Genomic DNA, 13034 nt, shown 5'->3' with positions numbered 1-13034 from the left:
AGACACCTACACCCAATAGGCGTTCACCAACCTATGCATCCTTATCCTTTTCTAGATCAGTACCTAAACAATTTCTTCCTGCTTTTCTATCTCGACCCACCGTGGCTTTTTGTTTACTCACTTCGAAACTCTGCTGCTATTTTCGCCTTTAGTACCATAGAAAGCACCATAGAAAAGCAACCGCCAGTAAGACGAAACACTTGACTCCCGACATACGTCGAAGGCGTCCCCTCCTCGTGCGTACGACCATCTGCCGTCTCGCCGGCAGATCGAAAAATAGGGAGCCTGTACATTGTCTTAGGATGTGGCAATGCAGTTTGCGATCAAGCGCTGAACCGTCGATCAGGTTGCCTAAGTTATAGAGCGAACTCATCTGCTGCAGGAGGAGCCACATCAAAGGGAATCTTGTAATTTTCTGCTTGTCGCTTTGGTTGGAGGACCTGCAGATATATAATTATACCATTATACAGCACCGGGTAATGCTGGCGTATACGGTACTTATGCATTGTGTTCGTGAAGCACCTTCAATGTTTCGAGAGAAAAGCGGCATATCATCATAAATTAGGTAGCGACGGCATTTTATTAAGAGATAGGGTATTAAATTGCATATCAGCCAGTGCACTGAGTGGCCAGCAGTTACCACGAAAACAAAGGTCTTATTTGAGATTTACGGGGCCTGCTCGCGAACGGATACGTGTCAATCTTCTCTTACGGAGATATCAGCGGTGCTTCGTCGACATTTTTAAGGCTGGTGTGACTATGAGTTTCTTTATTAATGTTTTCGGCTTAAAAAACGTACTGTGATACACTCGTTTGTGATACATGCGATTCTCCGTCCGCACCAGCGACCCGCGTGGTTTTTCGGTGATATCGCCCACTACTTCGGCATCCATCACCCCGTTATACATATATATATATATATATATATATATATATATATACACCCTATATACACATAATCACGATGATGCTTCTTGATGTACAAGCTAATGACGGTGACGATGATGTGGTGAATTTTCTCTGTTGCCTATCGCGGATGAGTATTTCTGCTGTCGATGCGTCTTTGTTGTTTGCCTATAGCTGGTGTTGTTATTGCAATGGTGATCTTCGTTTACGGTGGGATCTATTTTATGCTGACGGATTACTAAGCTACAAGCTTGCTGTACCTATCTATTGTCCGCGGACGCCATTGTACGAGGCTATTAATCAACGATCGTTTCTTGTTTATTTTGAATGATTTGTGTTCGGTCGGAACAAGGTGAATAACGGGACGTGAGCGTGTTCAAACGGATTCGATGCAGTGAAAACTTGATCAGTTTATCTGTATGACATGGCCTACTGCACAGGAAAGACAATGACGAACGCAGCCGTCTATCAGCCAGCGTGAACCACGTAAATAGATGATCGATAGCGAACTTTGATAGAGATTTATAGCAGATAAGTAATGCAAAACAGCTGGAAGCGGTCGCCGGATAAGCGGACAGAAAGACGCGTTAGATTAGTAACCGCTTTGCGGAAGTTTCTGATCTTTTTCAATGCCGAACAAAAGCTTTCAGCCTTGACAAGGGTCTATAGGTCATCTATAGTTGACGATCAAGAGCAATAGATTGTCGATAATGATGATGATCTAACACGAACATTTCTTACGGACATGTTGATTTCAATGAAATCGCTACTCACTTGATAGGGACTTAAATACAAACTAATTTCAAATAGATTTTTCTTAAATTTATCGAAATTTACGAACAATTTTGTTATAATGTCAGTGACTAAAGCTATACTGCTAAGCGCAGGTTTCGCTCAAAAAACCCACGTGTTTGAAACTTACGCTAAAGGTGTCCATCGACCATCCTAAAAAATCTAAATGACCAAGAAGGACTAAAAGCAAAGAGTTTGTAAGAAACAAAAACTACAAAAGGAGCAAACAATCTAAAAAAGGTTAACCGTTCAGGCTTTTCTACAGGTCAATTGGTCATTTCGAACGATTTTCGGGCTTTTTAATCTAAATTATACTGATTACGGATCCTTTGGAAACAGCATGAAGACTAGCTATAATATAGACCAAATCTCAAACAGTCAAAAGGGGGCATCTAACCCAGAATTATTGGACAGCGGCTGATATTCGCCTATATCTGATATCGGCTGATACATCGGTCTAACTACGAATCTCCCGCCTTTGCCACGATAAGTTTGTGGTTTCGCTGTAGAAATATTGGCCTTATTCTAGTCATAACAATGGCGAGTCAAAACACCCATATACTTTAGCCACGTTCACCATTTAACTATTGCTACAAGTAAGTGAGTTCATATTGTAACACCGCTTCAGTAAGTACACACCTGTATACATTGTAAATGGATAGAATTATGCTTCGCTCGCTGTATCACGTTGCTAAAACGTACCACTTTCTACTGATATTACAAATTACCCATAACAGCAAGCCGGCTTTCTATAGAGTCATATAATATTATCTTTACTCAAACAGTTCCTATATCACTGCTGCGGCGACGGCCGGAAGTCGTTGATTGGAGTTCTACGCGCAATACATAGTTCATGTTTTGTATGAATTAAATAAGATGTATGTATATAACAAATCCGGAGGACATTTAAATTGAGCTTTTGAGCAAGTTGAGTTGATTTTTTTAATATGTGTTCGAAATTCTTTTCTGTATTTATACACAGTTTTGACAGCAGCTTCAACATTGCTATATAGCTATTATTCGCGTTCCCATATGTAAATTTCCCGATTCTTCCAAAGCAGATTGACAATAGGATATACTAACTCGTTAAAGGTCCTATTTAGAGTATGGGAAAACTTATAATCACGTAACCTTAAATCAGGTTTATGCCTAAAAGTAACTCAAATAGATCTGTCATTATCACCAAATCTGTGCCGAGGAACTTAAGATAGCAAGTTGCATTCATTCTATCATTTTCGACGAGCATCGCATTGTAGCGGATGCTCCTGATGTCTTTACAAACACTGTAATCATTCTACGTTGAAACCTACTCAGTGTTGTCATCAAATGCGATCTTGTTTTAGAGCGACGCCATTCTCTTGTATGGAACCTCTACGCTGGTTCTATTGGTTCCAAGAATTGAACCAGGCTTCTTCTATGGTAACCGAATGCTCCAGACGGGTTTTTGTGCAGATTGAACTTCTTTTAGTTGCACTTGGAATACACCACAAACGTATTCAACTAGCCTGAATTCAATGCAAACGGGATGCATATATTACCCAGTTCCCATATTCTCAGTAGTTGGATTATAATTCTATAACACGTCACATGTGAAATGGCAGTGTTAGCCAATGGAGCTCTTTGCCCTCGTCGGAAGTTTCTTCGACTGCAGCAATGAGTTTTTGTCCTTGCGCTGTCGACTGGGTGCCTGATCGCTGGTCTTTAACGTTGCAATTTCTATTCCTAAAGCATTTGTGCCTCCTTGATTAATGTCTTCACCAATCTTTGGTGAGTTTTCGCAGCGTTCCGACCGTCGGGGAAGGAAAATTTCACCTGAGTTGTAATTTTTGAGAATAAAAAATTTTTGTGGATTAATAATATTGAACCTGTATACACACAACCGCGCGGGCGACCGGCGGGCCAAATCAAATCAGGGACAGTCCTTGACCATCGTCACCATCCCGTCATCTGTACTTATAAATGAAAATATCCACGAATGATCGAAACGACGTTGACCATTGCGTTGATTTTAGTGACCATGTTAACATACAAGATCGACATGAATAAACGTAATAACGAAATGTGTAAACATGTACTCACGACAACGATCTTAACGACGATGGCAGCGATATTCTACCATTAGATAAACAAGCAAAAAGGCATCAAGTACGGAAAATAAAATTATCGTTTGTCAAATTATACGTTTCCATTGCCTGCATTATTTCCACGTAGTGATAGAGTAATGATTATAATAAATAGCATAAAATAGACAATGATTAATTATCTTGCAATATTATATAGGAGAGTCGAACGCATTTAATTTTTTTTTAAAGAAAGATTTATCCTAGCCCATTATACAAAATTAAAAACAAGCCATTAAAACTGGTGTACCATGCTGATTTTTATTTTTCGTTGGACCTATTGTCAAAAGTCCAACGAAAAATATAAAATGACAACTATGTAATTCAAACCAATGCCGCTGAGTCAGAAGTTATTAAATGTGGTAATTTATCTTATTATTATAATTTAGTTATTAAATTTATTGTTTAAATTAAATTTAAAAAGAAACTTTAGGTTTTACACAAAACTACCTTCGAAAGTCCTATTTCCACAGTGCCACTGTATATATATATATATATAACTAATTTCTCTCAGGTTAACCTCAATGAATTTTGTTCGCAAGTTTCTGGAAAACAGTTACCAGTCGAATTTCATCTACCAGGTGCGCGGAATTTAAAAGATATTTTATTTCAAGGTCCTCTGGATAAAATAGTTTTTTCCGTCTCTCAAACGCAATTTTTTTTCTCGTTCGCCATAAATATTCACATGTATCTGACCCTTTTATATTCATGTATTTACTTTCAGACGAAAATACCACTTCATAAGATCTCGCACTACCCATCGTTGTCCGAACTCTAACTAGACCGAACCGACCTAAGGATGGCCTCTGCCACCAATGGTTCCGTTCGACCCAGCTCCGAGCAGTCAACACCATTATCGTCACGGCACTCCACCACAATCAATGGCCACATCTGTAGTCGAGTGCCTGCTTTATCAACTAGAAAGCTTCCGGAGGGCCACAGCACTGCGTACGACAACAGTTATCAACAAGAACCTAAGCATAATCAGAAGCTTGGAGAGGACCAAGAAAATTCTTCAGTTACTGACGGTGGCGCTTACCCTAAGTCTCTTGCTCTGACAGCACAAAGTCGAAGACCGAAATCGATCCTACAATTACAAGCTGACCCTAGTTCAACCTCGAACCATTTCGACCCTCGGATACACAACAGTCCCTTGCGTAAGCGACAGGCTCATGATGCTGTCACATCAGTGTGTATGCTCGTTTTCGTCCCCACGGCAATTGTTATCTTTTTGGTTTACCTCGTAATGCTTTGTAGATACTACTCATGTGTAAGGAATACTCTTAAGCTAGTGGCAGCCCTGCTCGAGGCCGTCGTTTGGTCCCGACCCATGAGGATGTTTTCGGAATTGGCGGGAATCCCTGTGGCCCTAGGAATTGCTGTCTCAATGTACTATCTCGTCATATTCTATTTCAACAGCGATGTGCCTGGGGTGCGGCCCCCGCTACCGCATATCAGCTGGAAAACAGGGATTCGGGCAGATCCCAATTACAGCTTCGGACTACTACTGGGTTTCATTTGCTTAGTTTTCTACTCAATTCCAGATATTTTACTGTTTCATTCAGCAAGAATCTACAATAGCGGCTGAACTGTGAAGCAATAAAAAATTTACGTGGAGCTAAGGTTGCACACAACCTAAAATTCCATGGATCGACTTTAGAGAATATAAGCATGCATGCAAAAAATACGCTTGACAAAGATTTCGGAAGACAACGAAGAAAAATGCAAGCAAATCAAGTTGGTAGAGAAACATGTAATAGCTATCAGGGCAATGTAAATGGCCGTTGAAACCAGCACAAAAGCAATGTAATTTCTACAACTGTCAATAGCTCAAAAATACTTTATATGTATATATATACATATGTACACTACCAGAGCAACAGAAGTGAATTAGCTACTTAACTTAGATAACCTCTATAAAATCATGCCGTTATTCAGGCACTGTAATATTATGTAAATAAATGATACTCAGAGCTACCCGTTCCAAGCAAAACAATAATAAAATCTATAGCATTACACAAAGCTAACCAAAGCTATTCACAACAGTTTCAGTATTTAACTGAGTCATATGGAACGCAAAAACCGCACAAATCTACAGTATATATATATATATATATATATATATATATATATTGTTCAATTGCACCACCGTGTGAGACACGCTTAAGACGGGGCAAAAATTTACTTTTGCTATGAGTTCTATTATGAAATAAAGGTAACAATCTGTAAAGCTCTGAAAAAAACATAGACGCAATGCGCAGTGGAGTGCTATACGAGCACAATTTTAGAGATATCCGCTATCATAGAGATAATCTGTTTATCTAGGACGTTTAACACGTTCCTCAATGGAATCGGACACGCCTGGGTACCAGCCTGAGCAAGTGAAGCCACTTGTAGCTATTGCCGACGTGATCGTGCTATTGTAACGTGCCTATGCATAGTGAACTGACCGTATTTGACGTTGGCTTTCCCAGCTAGCTGACGTGGCAAGCGTAGAAAAGATGCTACAGTGTAGTCCGATTTGTCTATGGTTGTAAAACGTAAACACTGTCAAAAAAAATTGTCTGAACAATGGCAGTCATGCTTTTCTCGAATTTATCTGCTGAGGCAGGTGTTGCATCGCCAATAAAGTTCCTTTAAGTTAACTGTAAAGAGCATGGCTTCCGGGGGACATTCAAAACAAGTCAACTGAGAAAAAAACAATCTATGTGTATTTATGCAAACGGAAAAAGTAATACGGGACCAGGAAAATGTTCAAATGAGGGGGTAAATAGTCATCGAAATCTATATTTACCTGCTGTTACATTGATGGAGCCAATATATGACCAGATGGTAAACGAACATTACACATATGGTATCTAGGTCCATATAAAAGCGGTGCATCTTTAGAGCCAGTATACCTGTCTGCATATTGCTTAGGCGAGAATCTTTTGCCACGAATATTTTCTAAATGGCTTTACAATTTCGACCAGATTCAGAAGGAATAAGGTACAACATTGTACATTTCAAACCTCAGTGCCTCTCTAGATGCTGAAAGTGCTTAGACGCAGTAGAGGGTGTTTCAGTACCTTAAAAGTGATGTTAAGTGAAGCGCACCTCTCATGCGCATGTTAAGACAGAATTGCTACAGTAAGGACAAAAAAACAAAATCCCAACTGTTATGAGCAAAGAAAAAATGCACAAAAATATCTGAGGCCGTGTGTGGGCGTTCTGTTTTGTCAATCTTCGCTCAGTTACCTTTGAAAACGAGCTGTGTACGTATAAACATAATATTGCTTTCGGCAGTCCTTTTTACAATTACATCTTTACGTGTCCATAATGTTTTCTAATTATCGTAAGTATTTCAGACTAACTAATTATTTAGAATTCTAGTATAACACTTATTAGCGATTTCCGTGGTGTCGGAATAAGTTTCATTTGTCATTATTCACCGAAAAAGTCTTTTTACATTTGACCATTATATCATGCTGCTTAATTGATCAACAGGATAAGGCAAAAACAATTTGAAATCATTCACTTGACAGTTTTTATGTTACATCTGTTAAAATAGTGACGAAGTTAAATGTAATGAGAAAGATCAATTGCAGACTGTCTGTCAAGTGCCCGTTTTCAAAGCTGTCAGGACGTTCATGCTTTTGTCTTGTATATGGCTCTTCCCCACCGGCAATTGTGGGTCTTCAAGTCTCAGTTAGTTGTTTTAGTTTTCCGTTTTAGCGAACGAATAACGTCTATATAGTTAACTGCAATAAAATTATAATGCACAGCATAGACATTTCGTCACGGTGATCCTATCTGCGACAGAACGTTAAAAACTGTTATTGTCTACGGCTACAGTAACTTGTTCTACTGTGTGTTGAAAAACAGACACAATTAAGATTCTACAATATTGCACAAGCCTTTTTTTTATTTTCTCTATAAAATCAAAAACCGTACCGGTGCGCGCGAATGCTTTTGTCATTTGCTGGTCACCATTTCGAGAATAATAATAAAATAAATCTTGTATATTAAGTAGACGTTGCTCGGGCCTCGAACTAATTAAAAAGAAAGATCAGGCTCCTTGCTGTGGCAGCGTCGAGATCTAACAATAAAAAGAAAACAAAATAAAGTACATACGCGACCCTGCCTATTTGCATAATTCTGGAGCTCTCAACAAAGACAACCGAACAGTCAAGATAGAAGAACCAGTGACCGGCGTAACGCCTCACCGAAATACCCCTTGCAGACTAATAGAGTTTATGGCTTGCCCTATCGTAGCTAGAACAACTCGTTCCAACACGGCACATATACATTTTGTAAAGTAATATATATCGCACATATGTCGCGTAGAGGAACGTATAGTGTATATAGTGAAATAAAACTATCCAAATACGAATTGTTGATGCTTTTCTATTAGAGATCGAATGATATAAATGAATCAAATACGCAGTCGGACACTGGATTAAGTTGATTGAACGGTCACTAGGTTGAATTTTAAAGTTTTAGCTGCCATTTACCATTAAGCCACCACTAAAACCATGGCGGAATGGGCCTATTCAGCGATTTACAATTTTTTTTCTACAAATTCACACAGAATTTTACGCTATGTCTAATTAGAAAAAGTCGTTTTTCTTTAATGATTTTTATGGTTACTTTACTTAGGCACAAGTCAAATCAGAAAAACGTTGATAGGTTTGCCGCAAATGAATGTAGCCATATTTTAGTCGATCGATTTTGATATTGAGCGTAAACCATTCGATACGCGAAGTACTAATGGTGCTCCAGCTGATCATGCAAATAGCGATCTGAACTTCGACAATAAAACGTTCTATGTGCTATGGTGCAATTCCATTAGATTCTATAGTTGTTCGTATCGTATCGATTTGAAGTGCTGATACTGCATTTCTATGCATTTATAATCGGTCATCGTGTTCGGACATCCTGAAGCCAGTTGTTTCAAGACCTTTGCCACTTGAATGCAACCGGAAAGGAAACATACGGACTTGTACCAATCACGATTGCGAATACTGACAACTTATTAACTTTCAAACGAATCAGGCCTTTCCAAGTAAGTTTACCAAGCCTTCGTTCGTTTAGAGAAATCGGCAAAAATAGACTTTGTTGAAATGGCAGGTTAATATTGGTCATTATGAAAAATATGCCGTTTTTCAACGTTCAAATGTATCCAGTATTTTCATGGTTAAGCCCCCGGGTTCGGGGATGCACGGAATACAGGTTCGGGAACGGTGACAATATCGCCCGATAGCATAAACACTTTTAAAGCTTCTTTCTTTATCAATACTTTTTGTTGTATGATAGCGTCCATAGTCACTATGCCTTTATGCATTTACCTTACAAAGATAGTCGAAAAAAAAAACTTAACTCTTGCTTGCCCAGATCAGTCGGCAGTTCTCAAGGCAATAAAGTGCACTCTGCAATTTAATAAATGTACGACTTTCATGTCACTTTTAACATTGAACATGACCATAAGTGTTCGATAATTTTGTCTTGTCCTGTTTTGTTTTCTCGTATATAGCACGTTCTGTATGTATTACTTGCGCCTGCACGTAGATTAGCTGAGTAACACCCTATGCATCTATCGACTCTATGAATGTTGCTATCTGGACCGCATTATCAGGTAACGTTCGCATTGTTATAATTAAAAATTTGAGTATTGATAAAATGCGAGTACGCTTTAACTGTACCCAGCAATGATAGTGATAGATGTAAAGTGATTTTTATAACAAATGACGCCGAATTGTCAACTATTTGATACGAAAATGTGCAGCATTTGTGTGTGCTAGTCTTGCAAGTCTCTCGCATTTGTTATGCGGGAATTTCAAGCTCTTAACGCGAATATCTCAAACCAATAACAGGAGTTAACGGCAGGACTCGTTTGCGATTGTAATGAGGTGCGAGACCTTCAAATCTCCATTCCTGGAATTTGAGCCAAACTAGAAGGATTAGAAGACTCAGTATATGGATTAGTCTGATTAGAAGAAAGGCCATTGTACTCATCCGAAAGCAGACGTTAAAATCGAGTTAGTAAAAAGCTTCCAGAATAGTACTCACACAACTTTTTCAGTTTGTATTTTTTAAAGCTGCAGTCTACCGAAAGTTGCGATAAAATGCTTACGAACAAGCCCTCTTGCCTCATCGTTGTTAAAAAATGTTCCGTCGATATTATAATACTTCAATGACAAAATACGATATGATCATTCTAATGTATTTCCACCCCAAAAACCTGATAGACTTTGTTCAATTCCTGGTGAATGCTATAATTCAGTGTAGTCTATCAGAACTTATTAACTAGAGGACGTCTATTGTTCCCTCGTTTGTTCGCTTCCTCATTTGCAATATACGCTCTTTTGTTTTATAATCACCTGTTTAAAACACTCAGTATAACCGAGCATAACGAATAAGTCAAGGAGTGAATTTTACTTATCTTATCTGCTTGTATTTCTCTAGACAACGTAAGCGTCGAGCTGAAACTTTTCCGACGTACTGATCATGCCAGGGGTGCGTGAAGTGACACCTGTGTCGGCTGGATACCTCGGTAGAGCGCGTCGTCACGAAGACGACCAACAATGCCAAAAGTCTTCAACACTACCTTCGATTACTTTAACAAAAGCAAGCCTATCGCAGTCCGAGAGCACCGTATCAGACAAAAGTGAGCAAGAGATCGTACGACCCAATGATGGCTCATCGAATCAGATATACCACCCACGGATAAATTTGGTCAGACGTAATGATTCTAAACAGAGAAAGAGCAGACTAGAATCGGGATCAGGAAGAACAAACTCGGAGGCTGGTCACACATCAACCCCACTTCGTCCGATGCAACGTACTGCTTTGTCGCTGCATTCGTGCAGCACTCTTTATCCTCGTCCACGACACTCCAGTCTGCAGAAAAAGCAAAATTCCTTGATGAGCAAGCTAATTAAGATTGTACCCGTCGTCATTGTGACCGCAGTCATTTTTTGCTTAATCCTTTATGCGGCGACCTATCCTGAGCGTATTTTCTTTCTACAGAACGCATTCAATCTCGCCATGGACTCGGTCCACGTGCCGATTCGACGCGGCGTCTTTTCGAGACTTTTGAGCGTTGCCGGTATCCCAGTCTTTGTCTCTGTTTATTACCTTTTAGTATTTTATTTCAATCGAGACGTTCCCGAAGCGCTCACATTTGTTCCGTTTTTAAATGGAAGAACAAAAATTGTAGACTTACATTTTTCTTTCAGTCTGTTAGTTGGCGGAACCGCCTGTTTCATCTTGTTCACCATGCCGAATCTAGTGTTTTTCCATATGAAAAGAATATACGCGATTGATTAAGCTGGAAATTAGAAAAGGAATAGAAAAGACAATCAGAAAGATATTGCTCACTTTACTACTTTTTTCTCCATAAGAAATACGAGGTCATTTACGCGGCTAGGAATAAACGAGTGGCTAAAAGTCGATTTTGAATTTTAGCGGTCTAAAATAACAGCAGAGAAAATTTCGATGCTTTAGTACTTTACAGTAATAAGTGTGTATTAACAAGTGCGTTAGGAAAATCTTATTAGATTATTATAGCAGTTACAATTGATTCAAGTGCTAATTCGCTTGCCCTGTTTCTTTATAACTCTGTTCTGTTATCTTCAAGAGAATTAAAAACAAAAATATTCCTTCGAAGAAACGGTTTGATGTGATTTGTTGCGATACTATATACTGCAACAACTTTTCATTAAATTTGTTTCTACAAATTTCCCTATCATTTAGTAGAAGAAGAGAAATGTGTAAATTTAAGTAAAGTAAAAATAAACATCAATAATTGTTTATTGCTATGATCATTTGAGTTTTATGTAAATTAGATGGTACTGTTTCTTAGTTACGCTAAGTGAATAACAGTGTCTCTGTTAATTTTTAATTTGTTGTTACTATCATAGCTATCGATCATGTTATTCGATTCGTACGTACTCCGAGGGACTTACGTTTTTTCTTTCTATATGGAATAGGAGATACGCCCTCATTAGAGATTAAGGGAGACTGGTGTGTTAAAAAATAGCTATAAAACGCACGGCCTTGTCGACTAAAACCCTGTCCGGAACAATTATTATGGTGCCATGTACCTGTCTTTGTCATTTTCGGAGAAATATCGAAAAACTCAATTTAAAAAGGCCTCGAGAAGAGCGGAACGTCCCGAATTAAATCCAGACTACCTTTTCATAATTATTATTTGGAAGAGAGAAAACTCGCAGAAATAATTGTGCCAAGCTCCTTAACTTTAGAGAAAATTCAGTCTCATCGTGAACCACCTCATAGGAGCCTTAACGACCCCAAAAAAGAGTTGGATTTGCTTCAAGGTATTGATAGAAATGATAAGACGTAAGTCTATGGGTATAACATGGAGATAAAAATAGAATTCTAGGAGTATTTCTTCAAGATCCAAGTCGAATAAAGCCATACGATCTAGGTTGAAAATCGTTTTTTTAATTATCGAGGACCTGTGCTTTATGAATTCACGTCGAGTCATCGTACTGTCACTAAAAAGGATCAGCAAGAATCCTTAGGACGGCTGCGCAACGTAATCACTAAACGAGGCCTGAACTCTAAAAAAATAAATCCTTACCACAATAATGCACCCATGCAGATGTTGCCATTTGAATCGCGCTTCTGGCAGAAATATCCTACTTATTTTGCCTTAACTCCCCTAACTTACCTGGTCTAACCCTTGAGATTTCTCTACTCCTTAAATATAAAAAATATTTGGAAACTTCCGAGAGGAAGACCTGTTCTCACGACTGGTTTCGAAACTATGTTTAAACAGTATGAAAGAAAGGTTAGGACAGATACATTGCGCCTAACGGAGATTTATTTTAAGGACCTCTTCCTTATTTAGTCGGACGATTAAGGCACGAGTAAATGCTACAGAACCAAATTCCCGATATTTGTTTTGGATCCCGGAATATTTTAAGTGAGACATTTGGCAGAGAACGTATATTCGTATTTTTGGTATGATTAAACACGGCTATTTCAAAGCCGACGCGATGTGCGTGGCGGCGAAACGCTTATAGCTGTTCTGACATGCTACGTGGGTTGCAAAACTGGAGCTCCTGAAAGCGATATTTTTTTTGGACACCGCTTAACCCATTGAGCATCAGTACCCAAGAAGAAGTCTTTATGCACGTAGAATGGTGAAAGCCATATCTCGTAAGTGCGCGGTGTGCTAATATTAACAATAAGATATTAACAACTCGAATA

At 38.8% G+C, this 13034-nt stretch overlaps 2 protein-coding genes across 27 annotated transcripts in view; one reads left to right on the top strand and one right to left on the bottom strand.

Moving 5' to 3' along the window:
- LOC111255357 (uncharacterized) overlaps positions 1-11620 on the top strand; it is a 29026-nt gene extending 17406 nt beyond the window's left edge. For 4 of the 16 annotated variants that reach the window (XM_086977761.1, XM_086977754.1, XM_086977769.1 and 1 more), the window contains 3 exons: positions 4543-8862; positions 9331-9432; positions 10263-11620. The gene's annotated coding sequence lies outside the window, so the exon portion shown is untranslated. Of the gene's footprint in view, positions 1-1258; positions 1393-4542; positions 8863-9330; positions 9433-9670; positions 9836-10262 lie in introns of all 16 variants that reach the window. The other 12 variants (XM_086977766.1, XM_086977765.1, XM_086977764.1 and 9 more) reach the window with 11 other exon arrangements.
- The window catches only part of LOC111249780 (acid-sensing ion channel 4-A-like), a 70651-nt gene that overhangs the window by 12317 nt on the left and 45300 nt on the right, over positions 1-13034 (bottom strand). The window lies entirely within an intron of this gene.

Source organism: Varroa destructor, unplaced genomic scaffold (genome assembly GCF_002443255.2).
Source record: "Varroa destructor unplaced genomic scaffold, Vdes_3.0 BEIS01000001.1, whole genome shotgun sequence".
Classification (NCBI taxonomy): domain Eukaryota; kingdom Metazoa; phylum Arthropoda; class Arachnida; order Mesostigmata; family Varroidae; genus Varroa; species Varroa destructor.
This window is presented reverse-complemented; position numbering and strand designations above follow the sequence as displayed.